General features: G+C 38.3%; 1 long non-coding RNA gene across 2 annotated transcripts; it reads right to left on the bottom strand.

Moving 5' to 3' along the window:
• Positions 1-307: 307 nt before the first annotated feature.
• LOC114291458 (uncharacterized) lies at positions 308-2,573 on the bottom strand. Of its 2 annotated transcripts, XR_014358572.1 has the most exons (4): positions 2,287-2,573; positions 2,089-2,163; positions 709-837; positions 308-494 (listed from the first exon to the last, which is right to left on the bottom strand). It is a non-coding gene; the product is annotated as an uncharacterized LOC114291458 (long non-coding RNA). The 2 variants fall into 2 exon arrangements; XR_014358571.1 differs by having other exon boundaries at positions 308-837.
• Between the last annotated feature and the right edge of the window lie 9,223 nt (positions 2,574-11,796).

Consider the following 11,796-nt stretch of genomic DNA (forward strand, 5'->3'; position numbering starts at 1 on the left):
AAACTAACTTCTTTAAAAAAAAAACTAACTTCTTTCAAACAAACTTCTTTCAAAATATTCTTATACAATATCATGCACGCAAACTCATGAAGATGGATAAAGCAATCCATATACCAACAAAACCAAAACATGCGGATAGTAAAAACAAGCATAGTGTGCTCACAACTGAGACCAAAACCTGCACAAGGACACAAGAAGAATATAATCTTCGCATGCAAATTCTGTATAAACAGTGTAGTTCTGAAGGTGCATATGGAGAAACAAAAAAAAATCAAAATCAAAATCAAATCATGTACAAGTTGCCAAGCTCACAGTCCATCAAGTCATCACAGCTGCATGAGAGTGCATCATCTTCCGCTGCACCCATCAGCTCTGCATCCACTGCAGCTATATTTAGCTCAGAAATGGCCTCTGAATCACCTGTGGCCTCAAAGAGCATCATAGAAGATAAATCAACAAATTCTTTCTTCTCATCCATCTTCCTACACAGGAGGCTGAGAAGAATTGGTTATTTGGGATAGAAGTGAACCTTCCTATGCATATAGTTGCCCATTAATAGCATTTGTTATTGGCTAGTGAAACATCAATAAAAGATTACTTCAACTAAAAATAGAAAAGTACCTTTCTAACTAAAATTTGACTAAAAATTTAGTTAGTTTAATGAGATGCTCTTTGTCAAAAATAATTATTGGGTTTAATAAAATTTACCTCCCAGGCAAAAATTTTGTCAACTCTGCCCACTTGTTCCCATAAATTTGATGGGCACTAATCAAAGTCAATTCCTCTTCTTGCGTCCAGGCCTCCTTGCTGATATTTGGATTAAGGTGATTATGCCACCTAGGAAAAGGAAATCATTTGCATATCAAAAATATTAAACCATCAATTCCCTAACACAGATAAAAGAATTTTAAAAAGTAATGAAATGGAATAAAATACAGCTTTTAGATATATGTTCTAGTGAGCTAATGCCAACAGAAAATACAGCTTTTAGATAAATATAGGACACCAACACCCATAGGAATGGATGAAACACAGAAACTTCACAATAACAAAACAATATAAATTAAAAGCAAAGCATTTGCTACAAGTAGCAATGACTGGGCTACTGGCTCAAGGGGAGGAGAGGTGAGATGGGAAAGTTTGCATAGAATACTGAACTGGTGACAAAATAGAGGCAATTTCCAAATCAAATAACTAATCCAACCACAAATAAAGAAGTTCCAAATCCTGTACATAGTGTCAGTAGCAAAATTTTCCTTTGATTGCAATATTTCATGTGTAGAAATCAAATGGTTATTTGCTTATAACAAGACAAGGAGAATACAGTACAGAATATTGATAAAGTTACATAACTTATCCACCAATTCAACTATAATTTCATCCTCCTGTACATAAGTTACGCGAATAATTAATTTGATCAAATTAGGATTTATGAGATAATCCATATATTAGTAACTTAAAGAGGGAAAATTTGACAGAAATTAAGAGAATTTGACAGAGAATTTGACAGAATTTGACAGAAAATTTTACCGAAATTTGATCAAAATTTATGAGATAATACATATATTAGTAAATTTGACAGAAAATTTGATCAATTAATCGATGTTACAGCCACCTATGCTACAATACCATAAATTCAGTTAGGTTCTCCATTCATGGAACCCAAATAATTACAATCTATATTCTAACAGAAATTACAACAAACACATGGTGTGCAATACAAATATATAGACAAATTACATTAGATTTTAAATTATTTGAAATACATGCCCAAACTCCACATATATGAAAAGGCAATTTTTTTTTTTTTGAATTCGACAGATCGAGAGGGCCAATTGATATCCATTTCTGGTGCAGCCAAACATTTCCAAGACAATTAGTTCTATAAAAATAAGCTCATTAAACAGGGAGAGGTAAAAAAAGTGAAACAGATTATTTCCAAATATGAAAAATATCTCACTATCAAACACTCCCAATACCCAAAATGGACCAAAACAGAAGAGTCTAACTCCAAAATTATACAAGCAGACAAAATTAATAACAAACATAACAAATTCTTATAGTATGTGACAAAAGTTAATGACAAACCTCTTTAAATCTCACAATATTGGGATGTTTCAATGATCTGTGATTCATGATCTCCCTCTGTACATGCTCATCAATCTGCAGCAAAAAAAGAACCTCAGAATAAACCCAAAAAGAAAAAAAGAAAAAAGACCCAGATGGGAAAAATGATAACCCAGATGGAACAAAAGCATGAAATTAAGAAGAAAAAAAAAAAAAAACCTTTTCGCCTCTCTCGATTAATTTGACAGCAAAGAGCTCTCTGCCATTGTCGACGATCGGAAGAGACATTGGAGCGTTGAAAAATTTTACCGCCAAAAACCGAATTCAGGGGGCAAAAATAAATAAAAAATTGAAAGGCTCATGTACAGTACCTCGCTTGTCCTGGCGAGGTACTGTAGCTCACCACCATTGTAGCGATCCTTGAGCGAGTCTGCTGGAGCAATGTTTTACCCTTCCAAGCTCGCTTCTATGGCTAAAAGGAAAGAATAGCCAAGCTGCTGGAGATGCTCTAAAGGGGCCAAACGGAATGAGCGTGAGCGAAAGCCCAGTGAATAATATCCCTTGGCTCACCTACATGTACATGAATGAGCGTGAGCGAAAGCCCAGTGAATAATATCAAATAAGGTAGATACATAAGCAATCTTTGAAACAATTACAGCAGACGGCCTTTGGCCCAATCACTTAGATCAATCGACCTTCGGCCCAATCATTCATGTCAATCGGCCTTCGGCCCAACCATTTATGTCAATCGGCCTTCGGCCCAACCATTTATGTCAATCAGCCTTCGGCCCAATCATTCATATCAATCGGCCTTCGGCCCAATCATTCATGTCAATCGGCCTTCGGTCCAATCATTCATGTCAATCGTTATCCACCATTCAAATTAATGAACTTACAAAACTTACATAGAAATAAACAATTGGACAACAGTATATTTCAAATATCTTGTTAAGATATTACTCACAGTGATCGGCTTGTGGATTTGTCCTGGAGCTTGACCCGACACATCATATAGCACAAAAGGGTCACAAACAATTGAATCCGTTCTAAATTCACATTTTCCTCTTTAGGCTTCATTCTTATCTCTTTAATTCAATTTCAATGCTCAATGCATGACTAAGAGTACTTGGAAGTGAAAGAGAACAGAAAATGAAACACAAAATGTCTTTTCAAAATTTCAGAAAACAAGGTCCCCGCTCGAGCGTGGACTTCCCCGCTCGAGTAGACCCTTGAGGCCTGCAAAAGTACTGGTTAGGTCGAATTTATGCTCGATCGTCCACTCCGGCGCTCCAGCGAAAGGCCTCTCTACATGGCTCTCCGCTCGAGCGTCAACTTCCCCGCTCGAGCGGACACCATGTCTGCAGAAAATATTGGGAACTCGAAATTCACGCTCGAGCAGCGGTTTCCCAGCTCGAGCGGACGTCAATTTTCTGGGTTTTCCAACTGAGTTCTTAAGCTCAAATCCAGCATTCAAACAAATCCAACTTACATTTTATGGCTCAAATTTCAAATATGTTTATGCTATCATGATACAAACATGCATTTACATCAATATGGAGCTCAATTTCATAAATAAAAACATACATGTCCCAATTGACATCAAACTCATTTCTAACATGCAAATTCATGCATTCATAGCTCCTATTCTTATAATTTGTACATGCATGTGATGTTTCACTCCTATTCTCAACCTAGATTATGCAAATGGTGTTCATTCCCATGAAACTCAACAAAAATATGCTTGCATGTATGATTTAACACTCATACTTCCATATTCAACTTAATACATGTTTGATTATGCAAAATCATGGTGATCCTATACATGCATGTGCATTTTAACTTCAAATTCATCAATTAAAGCACAACTCTTGTTCTTGATCACCAATTAATCTTAAATTCACAAATTACAAGTTAATATTCATGAATCCATTTACCTAGAGGATCAAACCTTTCAATCCAAGGCAATTTCTTGAGTAATCTTCCAAAATCTCCAAGCCTCAAGACCAAAACCTCAATCTCTTACACTTTCCCTCTCTAATTCGGCTCTCCCTCTCCTCTCTTGGAGTTGATTTTGACCAAATGAAGAAAAAGAGAGGGGTTGGGTGTAAAATGCTCCACTAAATACCATTTCACTTAATTACAATCATCAACATTACATATTTGAGCTCTAAGTCATTATTTTAATCCAATTACTTTGATCCAAATCAATTTCCCATTAAATTTCACCGTAGGCTCTAAAAATTATGCCAATCACAATGGCGTAATCAATTTCGGGTTCTGTGGCCGATAAGGCCTTCAATTTAATTCCCAAAGCAGATGATCAAACAGATATTCCTATAGCGAACAGATAGAAATTCAAAACCACATATTTTCACATAATGGCACACAAAATCATATTAAACACATAATCATACTCATATTAAGGACCAATTAACATATTACGGAACAGGGGTATCACAGTCTTCCTCCCTTTAGGAAGTTTGGTCCCTCAAACTTATTTTACCTTCATCGGGAAACAGATGTGGATAGCGTAGTCGCATTTCCTCCTCTTTTTCCCATGTAGCATCTGTCCCATAATGTTCTTTCCATTCCACTTTCACCATTGGGATAGACTTGCTTCTCAATTGTTTCACTTGCCGATCAACAATTCGTTCCGGCCATTCGGCGTATTCCATATTTTCATCAATAGCTACCTGGTGATAATCAATCACATGAAACGGTTCTTAGAGGTAACCCCTCAACATCGACACATGAAACACGTTATGGATTTGTTTGAATCCCAGTGGCAAAGCGACTCTATAGGCCACTGGACCAAGCCTTTCCAAAATTTAAAACGGACCAATGTAACAGGGCGACAACTTGCCCTTCTTTCCAAACCTGACTTGGCCTTTCATCGGAGATACACAGATGAACACATGGTCACCAACCTCATACTCAAGAGGTCTTCTCCGAATATCCGCATAATTCTTTTGTCGGTCCTAAGTTGTTTTGAGCCTTTGTCGAATAGTCTTGATTTTCTCAGAAGTGTCTTGCACAATTTCAGGCCCAAGTAAAGCCCTATCCCCGACTTTCGTCCAACAATTTGGTGATCTACACCTTCTGCCATACAAAGCCTCGTATGGTGCCATACCGATGCTGGAGTGGAAGCTGTTATTATAAGCAAATTCTGCAAGTGGCAAGTAGTCTTCCCAACTCCCCTGGAAATCCAAAGCACACATCCGAAGCATATCTTCTAGAGTCTGTATTGTTCGTTCTGATTGCCCATCTGTCTGTGGGTGGAATGCAGTACTGAACCTTAGTTCTGTCCCCATAGCTTCCTGCAAACTCTTCCATAATCTGGATACAAATTTCGGATCTCTATCCGACACAATAGATACCGGAACTCCATGTAAAGGGACAATCTCATCAACATAAATAGTAGCCAATCTATAAGCATTAAACGTAGTTCTAACTGGCAGAAAGTGTGCAGATTTAGTTAGTCTATTAACTACAACCCAAGTAGAATCTATACCTCGAGAAGTTCCAGGTAGGCCAACAACGAAATCCATAGTCACATGTTCCCACTTCTATTCAGGAATAGGGAGAGGTTGAAGTAGACCGCCTGGTTTCTGATGTTCAGCCTTAACTTGCTGACACTGAAGACACTTGGACACATATTCTGCAATCTCTTTCTTCATTTTAGGCCACCAATAGGTTTGTTTCAAATCCCGATACATTTTATTGTTGCCCGGATGCATAGCAAATACGGATCTGTGGGCTTCATCTAAAACCCTCTTCTTTAGTTCCAGAATATCAGGGACACACATTCGGTTTCAGAATTTCAACACTTCGTTTTTGATACTGAACTCCGCTTTTGGACTTGTCTCAAATTCATCAATCACTTTCTTGAGGAATTCATCCTCTTTCTGTTTCGGCTTGATTTCTTCAATGATTACCGGCTCGGCTGTAATAGCTGCTATCAATCCGCCCTGTTCACACATTACCACTTCAATTTCAGACTTCTCAAAATCTTGCAAGATCTCTTTCTGTTCAGTAAGCAAACAAGCCATACTCCCCATTGATTTTCTACTCAAGGCGTCAGCAACTATGTTAGCTTTCCCGGGGTGATATTGAATCTCTAAATCATAATCCTTTATCAGTTCCAGCCATCTCCTCTGTCGCATATTCAACTCCTTCTGTGTGAAGAAGTATTTCAGACTTTTGTAATCCGTGTAAACTTCACACTTTGCCCTGTACAAATAATGCCGCAAGATTTTCAAAGCAAAAACAACTGTAGCCAATTCTAAGTCATGTGTTGGGTAGTTTTTCTCGTGCGGTCTCAACTGTCGGGAGGCATAAGCAATAACCTTTCCGTTCTGCATTAGCACATAACCCAAACCTTTATAAGACATATCACTAAAAATTACAAAAAATTTCGTACCTAATGGTAGTGTCAAAATCGGTGCAGTGGTCAATCTTGTTTTCAATTCATGAAAGGCTAATTCTCTTTCATCATTCCACTCAAAAGGTTGCCTTTTGCGCGTTAGTTGGGTAAGAGGCACAGCTATTTTCGAAAAATCTTTCACAAACCTCCTGTAGTACCCAGCTAAACCCATAAAACTGCGGACTTCTGTTACATTGGTCGGTGTAGACCAATTCACAATTGCCTCTATTTTTTGTGGGTCCACTAAAATCCCTTCCTTGTTGATCACATGCCCTAAGAAAACAACTTCATCCAACCAAAACTCACATTTCTTTACTTTAGCAAACAATTTCCTTTCCCTAAGTATTTGCAGGACAGTTTTCAAATGCTATTCATGTTCAAGTCTATCTTTAGAGTATAGCAAAATGTCATCAATAAAACCACAACAAATTCGTCAAGGTAGGCTTTAAAAATTCGGTTCATTAGGTCCATAAATGCTGTCGGAGCATTAGTCACTCCAAATGGCATAACAAGAAACTCAAAATGTCCATACCTCGTTCTGAATGCGGTTTTCTCAACATCTTCTGCCTTTACTTTCAACTGATGATACCTGGATCTCAAATCAATCTTAGAAAACACCTATGATCCCTGTAACTGGTCAAATAAATCATCAGTACGGGGTAAAGGGTATTTGTTCTTTATCGTTACCTTGTTCAATTCCCGGTAATCGATGCACAGACGCAAAGTCCCATCCTTCTTTTTCACAAACAAAACTGGTGCACCCCAAGGCAAAGTTTCAATAGTGAATTCTATCTCCCTGTCCACCAATTCCCCTGGTAGTTCATTTGGAAACACATCTGGAAATTCTCTAACAATAGGAATATCATTCAATTCAGCATTTACAGATTGTTCAGACAGCACATAGCACAAATAACCCTGACACCCTTTCCGGATCAGTTTACATGCTTTCATTGTAGATATCAAATAAGGTGGAGGCACTACCCCATTACCCACAAACATAATCTCTTTATGTTCTGGTGGTTTAAATACAACTCGTTTTGTCACACAATCAATGGTGGCACAATACTTGGTCAACCAATCCATACCCAAAATTACATCAAAATGCCTGAAGCTCAAGGGCAACAAATCTGCATATAGGATAGCATCCTCAACACGCATATCACAAAACCGATATATAGATTCACACAATACAGATTCCCTCGATGGAGCAGACACACATAGCAAATATGGCAGTAATTCTAAGGGTCTATTCAGTCTAGATGCAAATGCACATGTTACAAATGAGTGTGTTGATCCAGAGTCAATTAACACAAAAGCATCCTGATTACATATAGAAATGGTACCTGAGACAACTGCGTTGGCATTTCGGGTATCGCCCGGAACAAGTGCAAAAACTCTCCCTTGTCTCACGGTATCTGCGACGGGAGTAGATCTTGTAGCATTTCCTGGTTTTGGGACTAATGTTGTCGAACTAACAGCAAATTTTCCACTGTTCTGTTTGCAATCTCTAGCCATATGCCCCTGTTTACCACAATTAAAACAAGATCCTGACACACGATAACAAACCCCACGATGCCTGTTACTACAAATAGTACACAACGGGGTTGTATCTCGAGAAGAATTAGAAGTATTCGAGGACCCCGTATTTTGCTTCTTTGAAAACTTCTTCTTTGAAAAGAAGCCCTGCCTTCTGTTGCCTTTCCATTCTGTCGTTTGCTTAGCCTGTCTAGCTATGATAGCCTCTAATATGATGGCCCTGTCTAGCACCCCAATGTAGGTTTCCAGCTTCAAGACATTCACTCTCTCTAGGATGTCACTTCGAAGCCCACCTTCAAAATGTTTTGCTTTCTTATAGTCAGTGTCAATCACGTGTGGTGCAAACCTGGCCAATTCAGTGAATTTGGCCTCATACTCAGCTACAGTCATACTGTCTTGCTTTAGTTCGATGAACTCTGCTACTTTCCTGTCCCGAACACACTGCAGGAAGTACTTGTCATAGAAAATTTCTAGAAATTTCACCCAATCAACATCCTTGTGATTTTCTCTCATTAACATCCATCATCTTCTTGCATCGTCTTCTAGCATAAAAGTGGCTAGAAGCACTTTCTGAGTCTCCGAGCAAGGGAACACTTCAAACAATTTCTCGATACCGAGAACCCAAGCTTCGGCTTTCAAAGGATCCAATCCACCAAGGAACTGTGGTGGTTTCATTTTCTTGAACTCTTTGGTGATAGCTATGATTCGGTCATCATTCTGATTATCTGGCACAGGAGGTGCTGGAGGCGGAGGTGGCGGGTGTGGTTGCTGTCACTGTTGTTGCCACTCCTGTTGCTGTCTCAAAGCTTCTGCCATTTCCTACATCAGTCTTTCCATTCTATCTAGTCTGGCAGTAGAAGATTCCTCTATCTCATCACCTCTTGTTCACACCATCTGATTAAACTTGCATTATACTTTATACAAAAGATACACTGGTATGCATATACTAAAGGGCACACATAATCAAATAATTTGAAATACAAGTAGTTCACAAACTTATAACACATAGTTGTTCACATTTAACAATTAAGCGTATTCCTGATGCTTTCAGATTCATACTTATCACATGAATGCATCCTAGATCTTTCCTAGACGCTTATTACTCTTTTGGACAAGTGTGTGAGTTATTAACTCGTGCTCTGATACCACTCTGTCACGACCCGAACCCACCCCTATGGGTTAAGGCCATAGCCGGCCAGTAATCATGAGATTACCTACGGCCTCAAACCACTTAAACAAAACTCATCAAAGTAAAGGGACCAAACGGAAGCAAATTTAAAACTTTGTCCATAGAATTGTGCTTATGTGCACACCATAACATTCCAAACATTTATATGTTAATAACTAACATCAAAATATGTACTAACACTGAACACTATATATACAGGATCATACAAGTTTAAGTCAGTCGAAACCAAGACTTATATGCAAAAGTAGTCTAATGCTTTCGCTAACATAACAAAACTATGAACAAAGGACAGAAGCAAAGACAGTCTCGTGCGTGAGACGTTTGGGTTGACTCCTCAAAACTCTGACTGTTTCTCACAATTTCATCGAGGCTGATTCAGGACGTCCCTTGGCTCACTTACATGTACATGAATGAGCGTGAGCGAAAGCCCAGCGAATAATATCAAATAAGGTAGATACATAAGCAATCTTCGAAACAGTTACAGCAGACGGCCTTTGGCCAAATCACTTAGATCAATCGGCTTTTGGCCCAATCATTCATGTCAATTGGCCTTTGGCCCAATCATTCATATCAATCGGCCTTCGGCCCAATCATTCATGTCAATCGTTGTCCACCATTCAAATTAATGAACTTACAAAACTTACATAGAAATAAACAATTGGACAATAGTATATTTCAAATATCTTGTTAAGATATTACTCACAGTGATCGGCTTGTGGATTTGCCCTAGAGCTTGACCCTACACATCATACAGCACAAAAGAGTCACAAACAATTGAATTCGTTCTAAATTCACATTTTCCTCTTTAGGCTTCATTCTTATCTCTTTAATTCAATTTCAATGTTCAATGCATGCCTAAGAGTACTTGGAAGTGAAAGAGAACAGAAAATGAAACACAAAATGTCTTTTCAAAATTTCAGAAAACAGGGTCCCCGCTCGAGCGTGGACTTCCCCGCTCGAGCAGACCCTTGAGGCCTGCAAAAGTACTGGTTAGGTCAAATTTACGCTCGACCGTCCACTCTGGCGCTCCAGCGAAAGGCCTCTCTACATGGCTCCCCGCTCGAGCGTCAACTTCCCCACTTGAGCGGACACCATGTCTGTAGAAAATATTGGGAACTCGAAATTCACGCTCGAGCGACGATTTCCCAGCTCGAGCGGACGTCAATTTTCTGGGTTTTCCAGCTGAGTTCTTAAGCTCAAATCCAGCATCCAAACCAATCCAACTTACATTTTATGGCTCAAATTTCAAATATGTTTATGCTATCATGATACAAACACGCATTTACATCAATATGGAGCTCAATTTCATAAATCAGAACATGCATGTCCCAATTGACATCAAACTCATTTCTAACATGCAAATTCATGCATTCATAGCTCCTATTCTTATAATTTGTACATGCATGTGATGTATCACTCTTATTCTCAACCTAGATGATGCAAATGGTGTTCATTCCCATGAAACTCAACAAAAACATGCTTGCATGTATGATTTAACACTCATACTTCCACATTCAACTTAATACATGTTTGATTATGCAAAATCATGGTGATCCTATACATGCATGTACATTTTAACTTCAAATTCATCAATTAAAGCACAACTCTTGTTCTTGATCACCAATTATTCTTAAATTAACAAATTACAAGTTAATATTCATGAATCCATTTACCTAGAGGATCAAACCTTTCAATCCAAAGCAATTTCTTGAGTAATCTTCCAAAATCTCCAAGCCTCAAGACCAAAACCTCAATCTCCTACACTTTCTCTCTCTAATTTGGCTCTCCCTCTCCTCTCTTGGAGTTGGTTTTGACCAAATGAAGAAAAAGAGAGGGGTTGGGTGTAAAATGCTCCACTAAATACCATTTCACTTAATTACAATCATCAACATTACATATTTGAGCACTAAGTCATTATTTTAATCTAATTAATTTGATCCGAATCAATTTCTGGTTAAATTTCACCGTAAGCTCTAAAAATTATGCCAATCACAATGGCGTAATCGATTTCGGGTTCTGTGGCCGATAAGGCCTTCAATTTAATTCCCAAAGCAGATGATCAAACAGATATTCCTACGGCGCACAGAGAGAAATTCAAAACCACATATTTTCACATAATGGCACACAAAATCATATTAAACACAAAATCATACTCATATTAAGGACCAATTAACATATTACGGAACAGGAGTATCACAGTTTTAATGTAGAATGGCAAAGTGATTGCGCAAGCATCCCAACAACTAGAACCACATGAAAAGAACTACCCAATACATGATCTAGAGCTTGCCGTCATTATATTTGCATTGAAAATCAGGCGCCACTATTTGTATGGGGCTAAGTGTGAAGTGCATACAAACCACAGAAGTTTAAAGAACCTCTTTACCTAAAAGGAACTAAATATGGAAAAAGACGTTGGCTAGAACTGATTAAAGATTATGACTTGCTAATTCACTATTATTCAAGCTAAGCTAATACAGTAGCTGATGCATTGAGAAGAAAGAGCACGAGAACCTTGGCTTGTCTATTGACTGATTGAAAGGAGTTTTTGCAAGATCTAGATAGACTTGAGATAGATGTT

This window comes from Camellia sinensis, unplaced genomic scaffold, assembly GCF_055761805.1.
Source record: "Camellia sinensis isolate YWXY unplaced genomic scaffold, ASM5576180v1 Unanchor3, whole genome shotgun sequence".
Taxonomy (NCBI): domain Eukaryota; kingdom Viridiplantae; phylum Streptophyta; class Magnoliopsida; order Ericales; family Theaceae; genus Camellia; species Camellia sinensis.